Source organism: Schistocerca gregaria, chromosome 9 (genome assembly GCF_023897955.1).
Source record: "Schistocerca gregaria isolate iqSchGreg1 chromosome 9, iqSchGreg1.2, whole genome shotgun sequence".
Taxonomy (NCBI): domain Eukaryota; kingdom Metazoa; phylum Arthropoda; class Insecta; order Orthoptera; family Acrididae; genus Schistocerca; species Schistocerca gregaria.
The window spans coordinates 199,444,208-199,467,774 of record NC_064928.1 but is presented as its reverse complement, the minus strand read 5'-3'; the positions used below and the strand labels follow the sequence as shown (position 1 = coordinate 199,467,774).

General features: G+C 43.3%; 2 protein-coding genes across 2 annotated transcripts in view; one reads left to right on the top strand and one right to left on the bottom strand.

Moving 5' to 3' along the window:
• The window catches only part of LOC126292035 (amyloid-beta-like protein), a 1,795,419-nt gene that overhangs the window by 1,116,585 nt on the left and 655,267 nt on the right, over positions 1 to 23,567 (bottom strand). The window lies entirely within an intron of this gene.
• Positions 11,538 to 23,567, top strand: part of LOC126292051 (uncharacterized) — a 50,915-nt gene continuing 38,885 nt past the window's right edge. Inside the window, exon 1 of the mRNA XM_049985853.1 lies at positions 11,538 to 11,606. The gene's annotated coding sequence lies outside the window, so the exon portion shown is untranslated. The remainder of the gene's footprint in view (positions 11,607 to 23,567) is intronic.

The following is a 23,567-nucleotide window of genomic DNA, read 5'->3' as shown; positions in this document are numbered from 1 at the left end:
TATCCAATGACTCCTACCGAAATATGGAATTGGTGGGTTCAGGAGGGTAATACGGAACGCCGTGCTGGATCCCAACGGCCTCGTATCACTAGCAGTCGAGATGACAGGCATCTTATCCCCATGGCTGTAACGGACCGTCCAGCCACGTCTCGATCCCTGAGTCAACAGATCGGGACGCTTGCAAGACAACAACCATCTGCACGAACAGTTCGACGACGTTTGCAGCAGCATGGACTCTTAGCTCGGAAACCATGGCTGCGGTTACCCCAGACGCTGCATCACAGACAGGAGCGCCTGCGATGGTGTACTCGACGACGAACCTGGATGCACGAATGGCAAAACGTCATTTTTTCGGATGAATCCACGTTATGTTTACAGCATCATGATGGTCGCATCCGTGTTTGGCGACATCGCGGTGAATGCACATTGGAAGCGTGTATTCGTCATCGCCATACTGGCGTGATGGTAGGGGGTGCCATTGGTTACAAGTCTCGGTCACCTCTTGTTCGCATTGACGGCACTTTGAACAGTGGACGTTACATTTGAGTTTTGTTGCAACCCGTGGCTCTACCCTTCATTCCATCCCTTCGAATCCCTACATTTCAGTAGGATAATGCACGACCGTATGTTGCACGTCCTGTAAGAGGCCTTTCTGGATACAGACAATGTTTGACTGCTGCCCTGGCCAGCACATTCTCCAGAATGAAAACGTCTGGTCAATGGTGGCCGAGCAACTGGCTCCTCACAACACGCCAGTCACTACTCTCGATGAACTGTGGTATCGTATTGAAGCTGCATGGGCGGCTGTACCTGTACACGCCATCCAAGCTCTGTTCGACTCAATGCCCAGGCGCATAAAGGCCGTTATTACGGTCAGAGATGGTTGTTCTGTTGTTCTGGGTACTGATTTCTCAGGACCTTTCTTTTTTTTATGCGGCCCGCCACGAATTCCTTTCCTGTGCCAACCTCTTCACCTCAGAGTAGCACTTGCAACCTACGTCCTCAATTATTTGCTTGACGTATTCTAATCTCTGTCTTCTACAGTTTTTGCCCTCTACAGCTCCCTCTAGTACCATGGAAGTCATTCCCTTATGTCTTAGCAGATGTCCTACCATCCTGTCCCTTCTCCTTATCAGTGTTTTCCACATATTCCTTTCCTCTCCGACTCTGCGTAGAACCTCCTCATTCCTTACCTTATCAGTCCACCTAATTTTCAACATTCGTCTGTAGCACCACATCTCAAATGCTTCGATTCTCTTCTGTTCCGGCTTTCCCACAGTCCATGTTTCACTACCATACAATGCTGTACTCCAGACGTACATCCTCAGAAATTTCTTCCTCAAATTAAGGCCGGTATTTGATATTAGCAGACTTCTCTTGGCCAGGAATGCCTTTCTTGCCATAGCGAGTCTGCTTTTGATGTCCTCCGTGCTCCGTCCGTCATTGGTTATTTTACTGCCTAGGTAGCACAATTCCTTAACTTCATTGACTTCGTGACCATCAATCCTGATGCTAAGTTTCTCGCTGTTCTCATTTCTACTACTTCTCATTACCTTCGTCTTTCTCCGATTTACTCTCAGACCATACTGTGTACTCATTAGACTGTTCATTCCGTTCAGCAGATCATTTAATTCTTCTTCACTTTCACTCAGGATAGCAATGTCATCAGCGAATCGTATTATTGATATCCTTTCACCTTGTATTTTAATTCCACTCCTGAACCTTTCTTTTATTTCCATCATTGCTTCCTCGATGTACAGATTGAAGAGTAGGGGCGAAAGGCTACAGCCTTGTCTTACACCCTTCTTAATACGAGCACTTCGTTCTTGATCGTCCACTCTTATTATTCCCTCTTGGTTGTTGTACATATTGTATATGACCCGTCTCTCCCTATAGCTTACCCCTACTTTTTTCAGAATCTCAAACAGCTTGCACCATTTTATATTGTTGAACGCTTTTTCCAGGTCGACAAATCCCGTGAACGTGTCTTGATTTTTCTTTAGCCTTGCTTCCATTATTAGCCGTAACGACAGAATTGCCTCTCTCGTGCTTTTACTTTTCCTAAAGCCAAAATGATCGTCACCTAGCGCATTCTCAATTTTCTTTTCCATTCTTCTGTATATTATTCTTGTAAGCAGCTTCGATGCATGAGCTGTTAAGCTGATTGTGCGATAATTCTCGCACTTGTCAGCTCTTGCCGTCTCGGAATTGTGTGGATGATGCTTTTCCGAAAGTGAGATGGTATGTCACCAGACTCATATATTCTACACACCAACGTGAATAGTCGTTTTGTTGCCACTTCCCCTAATGATTTTAGAAATTCTGATGGAATGTTATCTATCCCTTCTGCCTTATTTGACCGTAAGTCCTCCAAAGCTCTTTTAAATTCCGATTCTAATACTGGATCCCTTATCTCTTCTAAATCGACTCCTGTTTCTTCTTCTATCACATCAGACAAATCTTCACCCTCATAGAGGCTTTCAATGTATTCTTTCCACGTATCTGGTCTCTCCTCTGTATTTAACAGTGGAATTCCCGTTGCACTCTTAATGTTACCACGGTTGCTTTTAATGTCACCAAAGGTTGTTTTGACTTTCCTGTATGGTGAGTCTGTCCTTCCGACAATCATATCTTTTTCGATGTCTTCACATTTTCCTGCAGCCATTTCGTCTTAGCTTCCCTGCACTTCCTATTTATTTCATTCCTCAATGACTTGTATTTCTGTATTCCTGATTTTCCCGGAACATGTTTGTACTTCCTCCTTTCATCAATCAACTGAAGTATTTCTTCTGTTACCCATGGTTTCTTCGCAGCTACCTTCTTTGTACCTATGTTTTCCCTTCCCAACTTCTGTGATGGCTCATTTTAGAGATGTCCATTCCTCTTCAACTGTGCTGCGCCTACTGCGCTATACCTTATTGCTGTATCTATAGCGTTAGAGAACTTCAAACGTATCTCGTCATTCCTTAGAACTTCCGTATCCCACTTCTTTGCGTATTGATTCTTCCTGACTAATGTCTTGAACTTCAGCCTACTCTTCATCACTACTATATTGTGATCTGAGTCTATATCTGCTCCTCGGTACGCCTTCCAATCCAATATCTGATATCGGAATCTCTGTCTGACCATGATGTAATCTAATTTAAATCTTTCCGTGTCTCCCGGCCTTTTCCAAGTATACCTCCTCCTCTTGTGATTCTTGAACAGGGTATTCGCTATTACTAGCTGAAACTTGTTACAGAACTCAATTAGTCTTTGTCCTCTTTCATTCCTTGTCCCAAGCCCATATTGTCCTGTAACCTTTTCTTCTACTCCTTCCCCTACAACTGCATTCCAGTCGCCTATGACTATTAGATTGTCCCCCTTTACATATTGCATTACCCTTTCAATATCCTCATACACTTTTTCTATCTGTTCTTCTTCAGCTTGCGACGTCGGCATGTATACCTGAACTATCGTTGTCGGTGTTGGTCTGCTGTCGATTCTGATTAGAACAACCCGGTCACGGAACTGTTCACAGTAAGACACCCTCTGCCCTACCTTCCTATTCATAACGAATCCTACACCTGTTATACCATTTTCTGCTGCTGTTGATATTACCCGATACTCATCTGACCAGAAATCCTTGTCTTCCTTCCACTTCACTTCACTGACCCCTACTATATCTAGATTAAGCCTTTGCATTTCCCTTTTCAGATTTTCTAGTTTCCCTACCACGTTCAAGCTTCTGACATTCCACGCCCCGATTCGTAGAACGCTATCCTTTCGCTGATTATTCAATCTTTTTCTCATGGTAACATCTCCCTTGGCAGTCCTCTCCCGGAGATACGAATGGGGGACTATTCCGGAATCTTTTGCCAATGGAGAGATCATCATGACACTTCTTCAACTACAGGCCACATGTCCTGTGGATACACGTTACGTGTCTTTAATGCAGTGGTTTCCATTGCCTTCTGCATCCTCATGTCGTTGATCGTTGCTGATTCTTCCGCCTTCAGGGGCAATTTCCCACCCCTAGGACAAGAGAGTGCCCTGAACCTCTATCCGCTCCTCCAACCTCTTTGACAAGGCCGTTGGCAGAATGAGGCTGACTTCTTATGCCGGAAGTCTTCGGCCGCCAATGCTGATTATTTATCAAAATTTAGGCAGTGGCGGGGATCGAACCTGGGACCGAATGCGTTTTGTTATGAATCAAAGACGCTACCCCCTTTTTTTTTTTTTAATTCACTTTGTTCGATTTTGTTCGTTGCATCTGCTCGGGGCGGACGTATTAAGACATCCATTTATGTTCGTTGTTGATCGATTGACTCAGTTTTTTTATTACAGAGGACGCGTAACCCTCTGACCGAACACGCTGAGCTACCGTGCCGGCTTCCCCTAGACCACGGGTGCTTCACCGTGGCTGCTTCTCTGGATCTATGCACTCAAATTGCGTGAAAATGTAATCACATGTCAGTTCTAGTATAATATATTTGTCCAATGAGTACCCGTTTATCATCTGCTTTTCTTCTTGGTGTTAATTTTTCTTCACTGCACGTACAACAGTTTGCACTGTCAATGCTTGCTTCAGGCACGTCTCGAGAGTGTACGAAACTCATGGCATCAAATGCAAACCATGTGGGTGCAGAGCCACCTGCGCTTCCGCTCTTCCTATGCCACTATCTTGCCTTCCATTCGGCACAGGTTCGAAGACTTAAGAATTTTTGTATGCTTCATCGAAGCTTGAACTCTAGCTCACTGGCAACAGCTAGCCAATTGCCCTTTTCTGACTGGGATCTTTGCATAGGCTACATTATTTTCGACGTCCCATTGTAAGTAGCCTGTTTATATGCTGGCAGCGCTATAGACTGTGTTAATATCGCCGACAAGACTCTGCGCCCCCGGCAAGAGGTTTTGTGGTTGGGCAGACTAACAGTTAGCTAGTGTATGGACATAATATTCTTAGTGGACACTCTGTGTTGGAAGGACATGCACTGTAAAGTGAGATGAAATGATGTCTTTATAACAAAATATATAATTAAATGTACGAGGATGGGTATTTGTTGATAATGTTTTGGAAGTGGAATCATTGACAACTATATAATTTTTGGAACTGGATATCACGTGAATAAGGTTAAATTTTCTAAATACATTACTTGCTCTTCAATAAAGTCTTTCTTTTGCTTACCATATGCCTTCCAGTAGTTAGAGCCTATAGTAGTTAGAATCCTCTTATTTAGCTGGCTGTTGTTGCTACTTGCTGTGATTGCTATAGCTTGTGTTACGATTTCCTGTGAGGTAAGTGACTTATGAAAAAGAATGGGGTTTGCACTAACGGGATTGAAATGAATTTAGGCAATTAACAGAGTTGGAGGTAGTTTCATATTCCTTTAATTTCATACTTTTTGGGTTTGTATTACTGTTAGGATTTCTTGCAATTCAGCACCATTCTTTTGTGTTAATTATTGGGAGTCATGTTGTCAGTTGTAGCAGTCAGATTACATTGGGATTGTATATTGTGGGTAATAAATGACTAGGTTAAGTTTGAGTTGTCTTCGTCAAGGAAAATTCTGTAGGCCAGTGTTTAATAAAAAAAAATTAAACATAGTTTCACCATAACAAAGGTTATAGATGACTTGTGCTTATGCAAATCATAGTTCCCTAGTGCCTCTACTTTTCCATTGCCGCACACAACAAACTAACAACAAACAACTAGCAAACCTAGTGGCTATAAAGTACGCGAGCAAACTTTCGAATAAAAGCGAGACGATGTTGTTTTCATTCATAAGAAGGAGGTCTGATATGTGTATGAGTCACCGATTTGTTTTACAATGACGATCTAATTGAAAGTAAAGAGACACGTGTTGATACATACTCCATAGTTTTTGGAAAAAATTGAGGTCCAAAGTTGTTAACGGAAAATCGTATTTTCAATGCTGTACATCGATAGACTGTCTAAAAACAAATAGTACTTATTAATATAACATGGAGTCCAAAGTTAATACGTTCGAGTTATTAACTTTCTCTGTTTTCATGCTGTAGCTTGAGATATCCGTCATTCTACGCGTAGGAGAGTGACGTCGGCGACAGGGCAGTCGAGGCATTTGATTGCCAAACCGCTGGTCCCAGTTCGATTCTTGATCGTGGCTTTTTCTCATTCTATATATTTTTCGGTGTATCTGACAACATTCTGATAATCGGACTACCTTTTTTTTAAAAAAAGTAAGACATCGGGAAGTGAGATTAATAATGAAATAATTATATGCAATGAACTGGCAATTGTTTTCATCGTGGTCCATAGACAAAAATACGCCGAAAGTATACTACTGCATAATCCTGACGGATCGTCTATTCGTGAGCGTTCTCGCAATCAGGGGGTGAAACGTATCGTAGAAACTGTCAAAATATAAATATTTCTCACGCCACGCGCATCACACGAACGAAATCTGACATGTTTTCCGGTGCTTGCGCTATTCCTGGACAACATGTCTGATCCACGTCGTTGAAAGCGAATCTATCATAAATAAATTTGGAGGCGTACCAAGCGTATAAAAGCATGTATTGGAAGGCAGACGCGGGTAGCAGGTTATAGACCAAGACGTAAATTTGATATCTCATCCGCTCTATCTTGTAACTGTCTGCTCTTCTATGATTTCACACAGTTTTGCAGTCGCGCTATGAAATTCTTTAAGAGTTGGAAAAAGTAAATTTCACACGGTAACAAAAGAGAGGTGCATTTCGGTGGTATCACATTGACTGTACAGGTTCGTACTGTAGCGCGCCATGTATTACGATGAATCTATCAATACATTTGATACGCTTCTGTTTTTGGATAGGGTCCGCTTTTAACAAACACTTTTTTTTTTTAATCGCAAACATGTTTCACTCTAGTTGCAGAATCATTAGTGGGCTTTTATCTTATGGCCGTGTAACATAATGCAAATAGACACAAAACACACACACACACACACACACACACACACACACACACACACACACACACACACACACACACATTACCACATAGAATTAATTAATTTCAGGCATACCCATAACAGTTTCCGAATCGTAATTTTCCTTAAATAATTTGTCTACATCAAGTTGTATATGGTTGCAGATGACAAACTGTGGAAGAAAACAGGCACTATAAAAACGTAATTAATCAGGAAACTCACACCATGTGGTAAAAAGGTATATAATACATAATTTTGTGTGTTCGTCAAAAATCTGTAATTACGATTAAAGACTAATATTTTGATGTATACAAACAGTAAAAAAAAAAAACATTTATGTTTAACAGCCAAAAAATAAAATCCCATTGACGATGCTGCAATTTCAGTGAAACATATTTGGGATAAAAAACAAAATCGTGTTTTTTTAAAGGCAGACCCTATTAAAAAACATATATATTGTTAAAGCAAATTCGGACAAAAGAGCTTCAACCTGAAGATGATTATTACATATGCTTATTTGATTATTAATCACACCTTCTAATATATTACTTCAAAGTAAGCCAAAGAAAGGTATTCCTGTCCAGGCAATGGTTTTGAAAAAAACGACATTTTGTCTATGGAGTGCGTGACTGATTATTTTGTAATTTTTTTTGTTAATTTATAGGCGCAATCACATGTTTATGACACAGTCATAACCGGTTTCGGCCAGACAATGACAATCGTCAGATTCGAAAGGCGGCACACACTGAACACAGGTCATGTGCAGTCAATGAATGAACCTGTGTTCAGTGCATGCCGCATTTAGAATCTGAAGAGGGTCATTGTATGGCCGAAACCGGTTATGACTACGTCATTAAAAAATGGTTAAAATGGCTCGGAGCACTATGCGACTTAACTTCTGAGGTCATCAGTTGCGTAGAACTTAGAACTAATTAAACGTAACTAATCTAAGGACATCACACACATCCATGCCCGAGGCAGGATTCGAACCTGCGACCGTAGCGGTCGCTCGGCTCCAGACTGTAGCGCCTAGAACCGCACGGCCATGTGTCATAAATCTGTGATTGCGTCAAAAAATAACCAAAAAGGTATTCCATTAGCAGAGTAGTACCAGAGACGCCGAAAAAAATATCAAATGAATCGACCAAGAATCGAACGCAAACCAGCGGTTTGGTAGCCATATGCTTCGATCGCTCGATTACCGACCTCCCTCGGCTAGACGCGTGGAATGACGGATACCCCAAGCTACAGCATGAAAACACAAACACATAGCTGTAAGAAAGGGACAAATTTTACAGAAGAGTTAAGAAATTCATCACGAGTTTGTTTACTGAGCGCAAAAGCATAAGATATGTGCTAAAAAATCTTCCTTGGAAGATGCTACATGGAAGAAGTTGTGCAACGCATAAAAAATTACTCTTAGAATTGAAAGATAAATCAAACATGTATATACAATACCTTACTTCCTTCCACACATCACCATGTACTAACTATAATGGTAACATTAAAGAAACAGAAGCTTTCATGGTGGTGCGAAGGAACTAAAATGATACCAATACATTACGGACCCTCCGCAACACTCATTATACGGGCTTGGTGAGTACAAAACCAAGATTTATGCACTGACTGAATTTCTGTAGTGCTCTTCAAACACGACCATATTATTTCATTCTGATCAAGATAATTATAGTGTCTGCTTCATGATGGGACATACAAAATATGAGGAAGAAATAAATGCTCATACAATGGTATCTGTTCAACAGCTGAAGTATGTGTCGTCATTACCAGACAGAACTAACACCTGGTGCCAAGACCACTGAAATTATGTATTACAAAAAGTTTAACCTCGAACAAAATGGTTTCCCTGAGAATTCCAGGTATCTGGAGCAAGATAGTGTCATACAAGATCCAAGGTAAATTAACATTTAGCGGAAGGGGGGGAATGGAGTTAGGCCACAGTTTTCAGACAACAATAATTTACACAGAAATAAATTCACATAATTAACACACTTTGAAATATCAAGTATCTTAGTATCTGTGATTTAGAAAACTCAATAAAATTCAATTCTAATGATAGATTAAAACACAGAAATCCCTGGGATTTTATGCAAATCCTGCAACTCTCTGAGATTTTCCTGATATTTCCAAGTACAAGTGGTTTATGAAATTGGATCCCATATTACATTAATAAAAATGTTTGTTTTTAGACGTTCTTTCGGTGTATGTTCAAATGTGTGTGAAATCGTACGGGACAAAACTGCTTAGGTCATCGGTCCCTAGACTTACACACTACTTAAACTAACTTATGCTAAGAAGAACACACACACTCATGTCCAAGGGAGGAACCGCGCAGTCCGTGACATGGTGCCCCAAACCACGCGGCCACTCCGCTCGGCTCTTTCGATGTATAGCATCCTCGATTTTTTCCTAGCAAAAGGCTGAAAAACGCATTTCTTTAGCGTCTAAGTAGAACTACCTTGAAAAACTAGATCAAAATCGGTGACGCGCATGTCATACCCTCGTCTTGTCAGACACGTCACGGCATGGCTGTTGGAGAGATGAGCAGAATCAAATGTGAGAGCGAGAGGACGGCATTTAGAGACGAGGACACAGAGACAGATTTCCCTGCAATACAAAATATTATCCACCGTCCGTGGCTATCACCGGCTACCCTTCCGCAATACATAGCCAAGTAACTGCAACAGCCTACAACATCGGTAGTATTGCACGACCATACCGCTAAATAGCCGGGTATTGCAGCCTCTCTGTAGCAATATTGACGGCAACACTGCTGAGGCCAAGAACACTACTGGCCATAAAAATTGCTACATCACGAAGATGACGTGCTACAGACGCGAAATTTAACCGACAGGAAGAAGATGGTGTGATATGGAAATGATTAGCTCTTCACAGCACTCACACTAGGTTGGCGCCGGTGGCTACACCTACAACGTGCTGACACGAGGAAAGTTTCCAGCCGATTTCTCATACACAAACAGCAGTTGACCGGCATTGCCTGGTGAAACGTTGTTGTGATGCCTCGTGTAAGGAGAAGAAATGCGTACCATCACGTTTCCGACTTTGATAAAGATCGGATTGTAGCCTATCGCGATTGCGATTTATCGTATCGCGACATTGCTGCTCGCGTAGGTCGAGATCTAATGACTGTTAGCAGAATATGGAATCGGTGGGTTCAGGAGGGTAATACGAAATGCCGTGCTGGATCCCAACGGCCTGGTATCACGAGCAGTCGAGATGACAGGCATCTTATCCGCATGGCTGTAACGTATCGTGCAGCCACGTCTCGATCCCTGAGTCAACAGATGGGGACAACACCCATCTGCCCGAACAGTTCGACGACGTTTGCAGCAGCATGGACTATCAAGTCGGAGACCGTGGCTGCAATTACCCTTGACACTGCATCACACACAGGAGCGCTTGCGATGGTGTACTCAACGACGAACCTGGGTGCACCAATGGCAATGTGTCATTTTTTTCGGATGAATCCAGCTTCTGTTTACAGCATCATGATGGTCGCATCCGAGTTTGGCGCCATCGCGGTGAACGCACATTGGAAGCGTGTATTCGTCATCTTCATACCGTGTGATGGTATGGGTTGCCATTGGTTACACGTCTCGGTCACCTCTTGTTCGCATTGACGGCACTTTGAACAGTGGACGTTACATTTTAGATGTGTTGCAACCTGTCGCTCTACCCTTCATTCGATCCCTGCGAAACCCTACATTTCAGCAGGATAATGCACGACCGCATGTTGCAGGTCCTGTACAGGCCTTTCTGGATACAGATAATGTTCGACTGTTGCCCTGGCCAGCACATTCACCAGAGCTCTCACCAGCTGAAAACGTCTGGTCAATGGTGGCCGAATAACTGGCTCGTCACAATACGCCAGTCACTACTCTTGATGAACTGTGGTATCGGGTTGAAGCTGCATGGGCAGCTGTAGTTGTACACGCCATCCAAGCACTGTTTGACTCAATGCCCAGGCGTATCAAGGCCGTTATTACGGTCAGAGGTGATTGTTCTGGGTGCTGATTTCTCAGGATCTAAGCAACCAAAGTGCGTGAAAATATAACCACATGTCAGTTCTAGTATAATATATTTTTCCAATGAATACCCATTTATCATCTACATTTCTTCTTGGTGTAGCAATTTTAATGGTCTGTAGTGTATTAACGTAAAACATGACCCGTACAAACCCACTATCAGCGGACTAAGCCGGCAAAACCACGGTCACTCATTGTCAGTTACGTGTCTGCTCTATCAGGGATATTGGCCAGCCATACGGAAATATAGCCGCGTACAGCAGTGTTGGCGGAATCATTATTTAGGCTGTAAATTGCCGTTAAAAACAGGCCGTGCGGGCGCACTCTTACGAGGTTCCGCGCTGCGGAGCGCCTTTCATCGTTCGCTAGGTGCTCATTAGCTTCTTCGTAGTGGCACAGTAGCCAGGGGCAGGTTTGCTGTGATTGGGAAACTGCTGAGGGAGGAGGGGGAGTAGCATAGGAAGGAGAGTGTCGGCTAGTAGTGTAGGTGGTGGTAGCGGAGGGGGTGGGGGGAGCTGTCGTGGCCTGGAGAGAGGTCTGCCGCCAGTCAGCAGTCTGGAAGACGTCGGGGCGACTCGTGGGGACCGCAACCGCTGCCGCCTCTGTTTTGGTGAGTGAGCTCCAAGCCACGGGATGCAGCGCCCGCGACAAGTGACAGGAAATCCGCGTAATAGGTGCTTAATGCCCATCCCCATCCCTAATCATTCCCTAAAGAATCCAATTCCCATCTAGAAAACGTCATATGTACCAAACCGTGTGTCGTACAAAGACGTAATTTAGCAGCTACATTCAGTGGTATGTGTGGATACTATCTACATAGTGTCATGCGAATAGATTTATCAGTAAAAAAAGCTATAAATTAAAACTTCGTGCCTAACGCTGAAGTTTTACAGCTCGAACAATGAAAATGTAGTAAGCCAACGTTTCAGAAACTTACAGGATTTACGACCTTATCATCTCCTTATAAAATGACTTTAAAAAAATAATAATATGAATATTTATATATGTGTTTCGAGAGAGAGAGAGAGAGAGAGAGAGAGAGAGAGAGAGAGAGAGAGAGAGAGATTTTTGATTGTGATTTTTACTTTAAGTCGTAACTGTTACCTGAACTCTGGTTGCTCCCTCCTTGAATGATCAGTTTCTGCACCAGTTGGTGATGTATTGCAATTTGGAGGAAGTTATTGTTCTTTAAGGTTTAAAATACGACTCTGTTAGTTACTTGGCCGTATTGCGGGTAGCTCTGAGACCAAGTTTTCGTAACTATTCATACCTAAGGGACCACTGTTGTATGTAAATAACAGCAAACAGCAATCTGCTTTTCGTGAGAAAAGGAGATTGCTTGGCACACAAACTTCCTTCAGACTACACGTCCTGCTGCATCAAAAATGGTCAGTGGAGTTCAGCACCATACTGTTGTGCAAGAACATAATCCAATTACTGTAATTAAGAAATTATAAGAGGTTGTTACTTATTGAGTCAAAACTATAGAGAATGCATTTCTTTTCCTGTATTTTAGTGAACTTTGTACAGTTACAATTCTGTCGATTGATAGACGGCGACAAGAATGAAGTTTACCTCCTTTTCCAAAAACAAGATATTTCTATTCTTCACTTCCAGAAAATTTGTATACCTAACTGTTTGGCAACTCTTATTCATACCTTACTCGGTTTTATCACTAAAATAGCAATTTTCATTAAATGTAACAATACTTTCTGAGCGACGGCCTAGCAGGACATCCTCTTTCCACGAGATACAGATTAATAGTCCTCTATTTTTTTTAATAAATCAATTGTATTTTTTTTAGAGTCCATAGTCAAAGATACACAATTACTATCATTGCGGGGATTGCGCGCTAAAGAGTTTCTTGCTGTCCACCTGCGCTTCACTTCACTTCTTTTCACTTCTGCTTTTTGAATCACATTTACATTTACAGTGTTTGCATACATTACTGAGCTTCTCAGAATAAAATCTGGCACAAATTAGTTAAAGAAAAAAAGCAGCGAGACACACATAACTTCACATCCACCGCTCTCCATTTCGGTATGTACCGTATGAGAAAGCGATACGATAAAACACACATTAAACCTTTTATCTACCCTAAGAGACAAATATATTCTTTCTTTACTACCAGTTATAAAGTTACTATTCTTAGACTTTTCTGGATCTTTTATTGTCTCTGCTTATACTTTTCGTCGTAGCACAGTGACAAAATGGAAATATGTCGTGTTATTATATTTGAGGGTTCTACTAAAAAAATTTTAGATCTATAATTTTTTTAATAGAGCCCCCACACGCAATAATACGGGATAGATGCATTTTGTCACCACGCTACTACGATAAGTATAAGCAGAGACAATAAAAGATGCATATAGGTTAATGAAAAATAATTTTATAATTAGTAAAAATGAAAGAATATATTTGTCTTTATGAGTAGGTAAAAGGTTTAATGTGGGTGTTATCGTATCTTTCCGTTTCGTTGGATGTTGTCCAGATTAAAATTGAGTACCGTTCTCTAAAATAGTAGTTCATTTGAACATTAACTGTAGCGGACAGCGTGTTCAAAGCCACTTTTCATAAAAATTAATGAGAGGAATAATCACGTAATGTTAACTGTGGCCGTCTTTAAAACGGAATAGATTCGTTTCGTTGATAATTATGAGTGCCATTTGGCTCTAGTTTATTCACTACCGTTTTATAAATTAAAGCTGCAGAATTACGGGACGAAGTTCGAAAATAGCGCTAATTGACATTTAACAATCATGGGGTCGCGAAATTAGTAAAAGGGCCAATTCGATAAAGATTGTGAACGTAGCTGATATTTTCTAATTGCATATAAGCTGACAAAAACCTCACTGACATTAAAGGTACTTCATTTAAAGAAGAACTATCAGCTACAGTGACTAGTATTGAGGGCAAAGATTAATTAAGTTTTTATTTAATATGGCCTGCCCATTTTAGCAAAGCTTTTAATTAAGGAAGGGTGAGAACTACTTACCAATTAGTATTAGTAGGCCATATTAAAGTATTTTGTGGATAGTTTGACTCTGAAGGTGCAAAGTTCCCAAACTTACAAATTACCGACATAAGCAAATTTATTGGTATTTTAAACACCGATCCGCCAAATTGACGAAACCAGAATCCATGATCCTTTAATGCTGTCTCTCTTACCGATAGCACGCAAAAATAGTCCGGAAGGGCTGTCAATTGTCGAAGAAGTGGTCTCACAGACCTCACGGGAAGTGGCGAAATCAAAAGACTATATAGTAATAAATCACTCTTTGAATTTTGGGAAGGAGTGCACTGAAAAAAAGAGCGTCTCTTATACTAGTACCATTTACAACATCCCATCTTTGCGAACCAGATTTTCTACGTTCGCTGCTTTGAAGATAAAATACAAATCTCTGCTAAACACAGAAAAACAGCTCCGAGTATCTACCTCCAATACTAAACCCTCCTTCGAAAAATTTTGCTCTACAAGCTACGCCCAAGGGCAACACTAATAATTATAAAAATTGTCTCTAGTGTAGTGTTGAAATAATTGCACTGTGCACTACTGGCATATTTCTATTTATAAACGCATTATGTCACTGTAAATGACAGTTGTAATTTTTTGGTATGTTGGAATGTATTAAATTTTTTTCCCCTTCATCATTTTTCGGGATAGCAGGGGGGGGGGGGGGAGAGAGGGGAGGAGGGTAGGGCGAGGTCTCAACGAAGAAACGTTCGTAAACGTTTGAAATTGTGTGTGAAGCTTGTTGGAACTCCGTAAGTGCTCTCATTCCCAGACACTGGAAGAATACTGTCGGGTAACTTGCGCGCTGCGAGGCCTCATACACAGTTCCTATCTGTAATACTTAGTGTGTTACACGTTTCAAAGGAGAGGGAGAAAGATTAGGGTTGACTGTCTTGTTGACATCGATGTCGTTAGAGAAGGAGCACAAGTTCGGAATGTTTAAAGGCTGGGGTAGGAAACCGGCCGAGCTCTTTCAAAGGAACCATCCCGGCATTTTCCAGGAGCGATTTAGGCGAAATCAAGGAAAACCTTAATCTGGAAGGCCGGACGGGCATTTAAACCGTCGTCTTCCCGAATGCGAGTCATTTCACATAGGCCTAACATTATATCTCTTAAGGGTCTACGATCATGAAAAACACGCACTATTCAAAAAATGCACCAAATCCACAATTTTGAAGATACGGGGAAGTAATTTTGTGCCATGCTTTACATGAAATTAACAAATTCCTTGAATTCCGTACATCTAACTCTTTTTACTGAAATTAAAAATTTTATTTAAAAAATAATATATGCACCGTTTCTCAGAAACTATTCAAGAGATTTCCATAAAATTTTCTCTGATTAATCTCTTTGCATATAGTAAGCTTCCTTCATAAACTTTTCTGAATTTATGGAATAGGAGAATTTTAATAATTTTTGATTATAATTCTGTAAATATAATAAAAAATTCAAGTAAAATTTGAAGCACTATCCCATATCTCAGCCTACACTCATAATTTCAAATTTTACTCCTTAGACAACATTTTACAGAGACATAGCCTTCATAGAGGCATACCCTTCATACATTATCAGAAAAAGGCACATAAACTTTAAAAAACATAACTCTCAGGAAATGGAATCTGAAGTTCAGCCTAATGTTTTATCTTATGTCACCTCTTCAGAAGACCCCAGATTTTCACTCGGGATTCTCTTTTCCTTTCAAGGTTTCTCTTCTGGTTTCTTATTTTCTGCCTTCCTTCTTTTACCAGGGCTCCAGCTGACTTTTGCCTGCCGCGGTGGTCTAGCGGTTCTCGGCGCGCAATCCGGAACCGCGCGACTGCTACGGTCGCAGGTTCGAATCCTGCCTCGGGCATGGATGTGTGTGATGTCCTTAGGTTACTTAGGTTTAATTAGTTCTAAGTTCTAGGCGACTGATGACCTGAGAAGTTAAGTCGCATAGTGCTCAGAGCCATTTGAACCATTTTTTCAGCTGACTTTTCAGCTGCAGAGAGGCGTTGTAAATTTATTTTTCTCGAGATGTCTTGAATGACATTTCTATCTTAAAGCCCATTCTCTCTAATACCTCCATCCTCCCAACGTTCCCTTCATTAAACACAAGAACTGCATCATAACTTGCAATTCTGACAACTGCTGCAGATGAAAATGTGGTTTCTGGGAATCGCTTCCATATGAGTGAGTTTACAGACTAGAGATGCGGAACTGAGTCAAAGACGATCTGTAAAACCGAAGAATATACCACAGCCTTCTCGATGTATCCTGGTATAAGTTTGCTTTGCTTGAAAGTAATCCATGTAATCGTTGTTCACCGAGCTAGTACTGAAGTGTTACTAAAAATGGCTCTGAGCACTGTGGGACTCGACATCTCAGATCATCAGTCCGCTAGAACTTAGAACTACTTAAACCTAACTAACCTAAGGACATCACACACATCCATGCCCGAGGCAGGATTCGAACCTACGACCGTATCGGTCGCGCGGTTCCAGACTGAAGCCCCTACAACCGCTCGGCCAACCCCGGCCGGCTTTGCTTCAAAATGTAGGCGTGGCGGAAAGGTAGCGTCACACATTTAATTATTTTTCAGTCACTTATGATGCGATATCAACATTGTAATTTTGCGAACTTATTGACCGTGAGTTCTGCTAGTAAATAATAAATAAGTTGGAAATTACAATTTTCGGCTCATTTAATGAAGGAACACCTTTTAATTTTTTTAAAAAATTCGTTGAATAACTGTTTGAAATACTGAAAAATAAAGCGTGTGTTTCCCCTGAAAGCCGTTATGCAGGCAACCTGTATTGTGCCCAAGTTTAGCCATTTAGTCATACAGTTCTTTTACCGCGTAATGTAATCAGGGTCTGAGGCACAGTATATGACGGTTTATACGATTGCCCCAAAATTCTACCCTGGACATGCTGCTCTCCGATTCACACTTAAGTGTTTGGCAGAGGGTTCTCAGACCCACTTCCTCGCTATTTCTCGACCGCTTCCCTCGCGAATAGCACTAGGGAGAAAATGAGCACCTAAATCTTTCCGTGCGTGCCGTAATTCCCGTTATTTTATTACGATGGTCATTTACAGCTATCTAAGAAGATGCCAACAAATATTTTCGCACTCTGGGGAAAAAGTTGGCGACTGAAATTCTTCGAGATGTTGCCACATCGAAACACGCTTTTGCTTTAATATTTGCCACCGAGACTTGCTGATCACACCACTTTCACTCTCTCCCATGTTTCAAGATAACACTAATCTAGCTGAAATTTTCCGATGTGCGCTGTCAGTCGCACATGATACCACACTGAACCGTTGTTCAAATGTAGGTGCTTAGATACCTGCACCGTAGTCGCGCTTGTATATACACTGCAAGAACGTCCGCAAACGGGAACTTTTTCAAAAAATGTTCAAATGTGTGTGAAACATTAAGGGACTTCACTGCTAAGGTCATCAGTCCCTAAGCTTACACACTACTGAACCTATATTACATTAAAGACAGACACACATACCCATGCCCGAGGGAGGACTCGAACCTCCGCCGGGACCAACCGCACAGTCCATGACTCCAGCGCCTGAGACCGCACGGCTAATCCAACGCGGCGGGAACTTTTTGATCGCTGCCTTATACACGACTGGCCATTAAAATTGCTACACCACGAAGATGACGTGCTACAAATGCGAAATTTAACCGAATAAGGAAGAAGATGCTGTGATATCCAAATGATTAGCTTTTGAGAGCATTCACACAAGGTGCCGGTGGCGGCACCTACAACGTGCTGACATGAGGAAAGTTTCCAACCGATTTCTCATACACAAACAGTAGTTGACCGGCGTTGCCTGGTGAAACATTGTTGTGATGCCTCACATGTAAGGAGGAGAAATGCGTACCATTACGTTTCCGACTTTGATAAAGGTCGGATTGTAGCCTATCGCGATTGCGGTTTATCATATCGTGACATTGTTGCTCGCGTTGGTCGATATACAATGACTGTTAGTAGAATATGGAATTGATGGGTTCAGGAGGGTAATACGGAACGCTGTGCTGGATCCCAACAGCCTCGTATCACTAGCAGTCGAAATGACAGGCATCTTATCCCCATGGCTGTAACGGATCGTGCAGCCACATCTCGATCCATGAGTCAACATACGGGGACGTTTGCAAGACAACAACCATCTGCACGAACAGTTCGTCGATGTTTGCAGCAGCATGGACTATCAGCTCGGAGACCATGGCTTCGGTTACCCTTCACGCTGCATAACAGAAAGGAGCGCTGCGATGGTGTACTCAACGACGAACCTGGCAAAACGTCATTTTTTCGGATGAATCCAGGTTCTGTTAACAGCATCATGATGGTCGCATCCGTATTTGGCGTCATCGCGGTGAACGCACATTGGAAGAGCGTATTCGTCATCGCCATACTGGCGTATCACCCGGCGTGATAGTAGGGGGTGCCATTGGTTACACGTCTCGGTCACCTCTTGTTCGCATTGACGGCACTTTGAACAGTGGACGTTACATTTCAGATGTGTTACGACCCGTGGCTCTACCATTCATTCGATCCCTGCGAAACCCTACAGTTCAGCAAGATAATGCAGGACCGCATGTTTCAGGTCCTCTACTGGCCTTTCTGGATACAGATAATGTTCGACTGTTGCCCTGGCCAGCACATTCACCAGATCTCTCACCAATTGATAACATCTGGTCAATGGTGTCCGAGCAACTGGCTCGTCACAGTACGCCAGTGACTAATCTTGATTAACTGCGGTACCGTGTTGATGGTGCATGGGCAGCTGTATCTCTACACGCCATCCAAGCTCTGTTTGACTCAATGCCCAGGCGTATCAAGGCCAATATTACGGCCAGAGGTGGTTGTTCTGGGTGGTGATTTCTCAGGATCTATGCACCCTAATTGCGTGAAAATGTATTCACATGTCAGTTCTAGTATAATATATTTGTCCAATGAATGCCTGTTTACCATCTGCATTTCTTTTTGGTGTAGCAATTTTAATGGCCAGTAGTGTACTTATTTATGTGCGAAAAAAATATATTTTAAAATCACCAGAAATTATAGAAGAGATAGACTGATACTTTCACAGGAGAGGAAATCTTTGGACTGGCTACATTTGTGCAGCCAGAGACCAATGCTAGTAGAAATAAAGAAAAAAAAACTGACGCTATTTTGATCTGTCAATAGGTTCAGGAACACTGTTCCGTTAGGTGTTGTGCAGTTGTTTGATTTGTCATCGCTAAGGAGTGAATGATACACTGACCGATTAAAGAAGTGATTGTGTTGTTATGAACTTAATAACATAGTGAGAGGAAGGAGTTTCACCAAAGCGGTAGTGTGTAGAAATTCGTCTTCTATAGTGCTGTTGCGTCAGGGACGAGTTTCAGAGGCGTGTAACCACAGTACAGGCCTGTGGCAGGAAATATTGCTCCTGGGCTGGGTGCCGTTTCGACGGCGATGTGGGTTAGAGGTGCTGAATAATGGAAAACTGTGGCAATTTTTTTCTGCCGCGGCTCTCGGGATATATATTTATTTCGCCGGCAGGTAGTGAAGCACAGCGTGTTGTGACAGGTATAGGGCCCAAGTTACGGTCCATCGTAAATCCTGGAGGCCAGCAGCTGCGCTTTGAGAGTGTGTGGCGTGCGGCTACCGCTGGTCGGAATTCCGATGACCCGGGAGGAGGGCGAGGGCATTGACCCGTGACATGCAGTGCATGCCACCTGTCGATGTAGAGTTGTGTGAGTGCGGTTAAAATAATTAGATGTTCCTCCAAAATGTGACAGAACCATTAGAAATAGGTTCCCATTTGCGGAGGACACTTTGGAGTGCCACACTCTTCACAGGTTGCAAACTACACAGCACGAAAAGAAAGGTAATACCTTTAGAGGTTTCCAGTTCATTCAAGATTCATTATTGCATGGGGTACATGATATGATTACATTCAGAGGCCATTAGCACAGAGGGTGTAAGGTATGCAGGCGCTGATTCTGTCATCCAGTTGATCGCACGGATGGCGAATACTGTCCTGGCATACCTTACACCACGTCAGATCGACCTGTACACGTAGTTCAGAAAGAGTCGCTGCTCTTCCCATCATGTCCCACACGTGCAAGATTGGAGACGTGCCTGGTGAATGTGCTGGCCACGGAAGTTGCTGCACGTCGGGCAGTGTGTGGGCGAGCGTTATCCTGTTGGAACGCTACACCACTTTCCTGTTGTAAGAACAGCGAAAGAACAGGTCTAACAGCATTAAGCACATACTGCGAGCTGGTTAGTGTCCTCTCCAGAATCACCAAATGTGAACGAGAGTTGTAGCTTATCGCACCCCAGACCACAAGGCCTCGGGTGGGATCAGTGTTCCGGCTGCTGTGGCCGAGAGGTTCTAAGCGATTCAGTCTTGAACCGCGCAACCGCTACCGTCGCAGGTTCGAATCCTGCCTCGGGCATCGATGTTTGTAATGTCCTTAGGTTAGTTAGGTTTACATGTGTGTGAAATATTATGGGACTTAACTGGTAAGGTCATCGATCCCTAAACTTACACATTTCTTAACCTAAATTGCCCTAAGGACAAACACACACACCCATGCCCGAGGGAGGACTCGAACCTCCGCCGGGACCAGCCGCACAGGCCATGACTGCAGCGCAGTTAGGTTTAAGTAGTTCTAAGTTCTAGTGGACTGATGGCCTCAGATGTTAAGTCCCATAGTGCTCAGAGCCATTTGGACCATTTGGGACCAGTGTGAATCGCACGAATACACTCTTAAGAGACAGCGCTCGCAAGGCCTACGTTGTACGTGCAGGCGACTATCAATTGCGCAGTGCAGGCAGAATCTGCTTTTATCGCTGAAGACCGGGTAGCGCCGTCCCATCTTCCAAGAGATCCTCTGACAGCAACAGCTGAGCCGTGCACGTCCATGGTGTGGCATGAGTGCAGGACGGGTTAGAGGTTTGTGCGGCTGCAGTCGACTGTTAGTAACCGGTTCGCACCAGTACTGACACGTCTGCTCTCACAAGACGTCTTACTTGAGTTGTGGTGGCCATACGATCTGCCACGGCTCCTCTTACAATACGACCACCCTGGCGAGCGTCTGTACAGCGAGGATGTCCAGAAACTCATATACGTGTGTGGAAATGTTCACATGACCACTGAAACCAGGACTGTCGCACAACTGGCACGTCCAATTTGCGTTGTAGTTCTCCGAAAAGACCATCCCACCATTCAGATGGCCACAATTTGATCTCTTTCAAAGTCTCTTAAAAAAATGGATCAAATGGCTCTAAGCACTATGGAACTTATGTGAGGTCATCAGTCTCCTAGATTTTGAACTACTTAAACCTAACTAACCTAAGGACATCACACACGTCGATGCCCGAGGCAGGATTCGAACCTACGACCGTAGCAGCCGCGTGGTTCCGGACTGAAGCGCCTAGAACCGCTCGACCACAGCGGCCGGCCAAATTCTCTAAGTTGGATGTAGTAAGCTAAGCCCGAGCACGTCTGTGTGGCACGTTTTGCACCACAATGAGCCTCCTGGCTGCCGCTAATTTTTTGCTGAAGGATAGACACAGATGGCGCTCTTGTAGCTATGCCATTACGCTGCCTATTGGTGAACAACGTTGAAATCTGTACCAGTACAACCACTATTGCCTATCTGAGACATGCTATCGTCGGATCAAAATCGACGTCTTCATTGCAGGTGTACTAATTTAATTCTTTGGGCACTGTATAAGGGACGATCAAAACGTTTCTCTTCTAAGGCCACACTACAACCATTTGCCTACATGTTTGTGCTTACACGCGCATACTGGGGTCGCACTGTGTTGCATGTATGCTGCAGGAACGCACCCAAACGTAAACTTTCTGATGGGCCCTTATATTATCACCACACTAGAGTTACACTCACGCTCATAAATTAAGGGTTATGCTGATACATGGGGAAACAACGCTCTGGTGAGCGGTTTGCGGGTTTAAATCACCTCGGGGTATGTCCATGCGGTGCATTTGACCTGCGGTCGTCGCTCGGTGGCGCTGGCAGCAGTCCACATAGGCAGAGGTGTGATGGTTCATGTCAGAGTACGGTGGGGCGAGTAAGTGTGCAGACGTTTTCAGACGTGCTAATGGTGACTGTGTGTTGAACATGGCTCAAAGAACACACATTGATGACGTAATGAGGAGTAGAACACTAGGGCGACTGGAGGCTGGTCAAACGTAGCAGGTCGTATCAAGGGCCCTCCGTGTGCCACAAAGTGTGATCTCACGATTATGGCAACGATTCCAGAAGACAGGAAACGTGTCCAGGCGCTACAGTACGGGACGTCCACAGCGTACAACACCACAAGAAGACCGATATATCACCATCAGTGCCTTCAAAAGGTCACGGAGTACTGCAGGTAGCCTTGCTCAGGACCTTACCACAGCCACTGGAACAGTTGCCTCCAGACACTCAGTCTACAGACGACTGAACAGACATGGTTTATTCGCCCATATACCTTCAAGGTGCATTCCACTGACCGCTAGTCACAGAAGAGCCCGTACAGCCTGGTGTCAAGAACATAGTACGTGGTCATTGGAACAGTGGTCCCAGGTCATGTTCACGGACGAGTCCAGGTATAGTCTCAACAGTGATTCTCGCCAGGTTTTCAGCTGGCGTGAACCAGGAACCAGATACCAACCCCTTAATGTCTTTAAAACGGACCTGTATGGAAGTAGTGGTTTGATGGTGTGGGGTGGGATTATGATTGGTGCACGTACACCCATGCATGTCTTTGACAGAGGAACTGTAACAGGTCAGGTGTATCGGGACGTCATTTTTGACCAGTGGGTGCAGTCGATCCCACCTTCATCCTGATGGATGATAATGCCCGTCCCCACCCAGCTGCCATCGTGGAGGAGTACCGTGAAACAGAAATCAGGCGAATGGAGTGGCCTACCTGTACTCCAGACCTAAATACCATCGAGCACATCTGGGTTGGTCTCGGTCAACGTATCACTGCACGTCTTCACACCCCTAGGTCACCTCAGGAGCTCCGACAGGCACTGGTGCAAGAATGGGAGGCTATACCCCAGCAGCTGCTCGACCACCTGATCCAGAGTATGCCAACCCGTTGTGCGACCTGTGTATGTTTGCATGGTGATCATATCCCATATTGATGTCGGGGTACATAAGCAGGGAACAGTGGCGCTTTGCAGCGCATGTTTTGGGGCGGTTTTCTGAAGTTATCACCAATACCGTTGACTTACAGATCTGTGTCGTGTGTGTTCCCTACGTGCCTATTCTACACATTCTGTAATTATCCTTAATTTATGAGCATGTGTGTAGATTAATTGGAGGTTAACAAGAATTTCCATAATATTCCTGTATGAATAAATTTCGACTATAATTAATATGTTTGTCACTTGGGTGGGCCTCATATTGCAGTAACGATGCCGTGGTCTAGAAGTATTGTCGGTAATTCTTGCTGTCTGTAATTGCATTCAACGTAGGAATTAATAATGTTCGCCAAGATGACGTTTTTCGTTGCAAGGCCCTCGTTGCTAAGTCTGAGCGGCCGTTCGCAC